Raw genomic sequence first — 686 nt, forward strand, 5'->3', positions numbered from 1 at the left:
TAGGTATCAATCACCTAAAAAGACCTAAGTGAGTCACCAGCCCAGCCCCCATTTGGCCCTGGGCATAATCAACTTTACCTGAACAATGCTGCTTGTAATCCCATTGGTTGACCATAGTTTTGTCCCACCCTACATCCACCTAAGGGAGACTTCTTTTTCTCTACCTTAACCCCGCGTGGTTTTGCTCTATAAAAATAAACTGAAAGAGATAGCTTCCTGGGCAACCCGCTCAGGTCCCCCTCTGTCCTCTCTGAGACAGAAGCTTTTTTCCCAATAAAATATTGTACTCTCAACTCTGTTTGTTCCTAAAATCCACTCCTCGGTTCTAGAGAACATGAACTCCTATTTAGATAGATCAGGTCAGGAATTTTACTTCCCCGTATCACTGGGGACTTTTTAGTTCCAAAAGTCTCATAATAATTCTTAATTTTAACCTTTATTCCTGGTGCCTTTAATGCTTTACTCAAACTTTCTATATATCTCATTCACTTAATGCCTGTCCATTGTCAAGGGAAATGGGAAAGGGGTGCTGTCCGCTTACCGAGGTTCAGACGTCGTCGCAGCAGGCAACTACAGTGCAGACCTCTTTTATTCTCTTTTGCCTCTTTTACTCTCTTGCGGGCTCTCTCTTTTACTGGCTTTCTCTTGCGCGCTCTCTCTCGGACAGTTCTGTCACTGAATCCTCC

Source organism: Octodon degus, unplaced genomic scaffold (assembly GCF_000260255.1).
Source record: "Octodon degus isolate 3935 unplaced genomic scaffold, OctDeg1.0 scaffold00224, whole genome shotgun sequence".
Lineage (NCBI taxonomy): Eukaryota > Metazoa > Chordata > Mammalia > Rodentia > Octodontidae > Octodon > Octodon degus.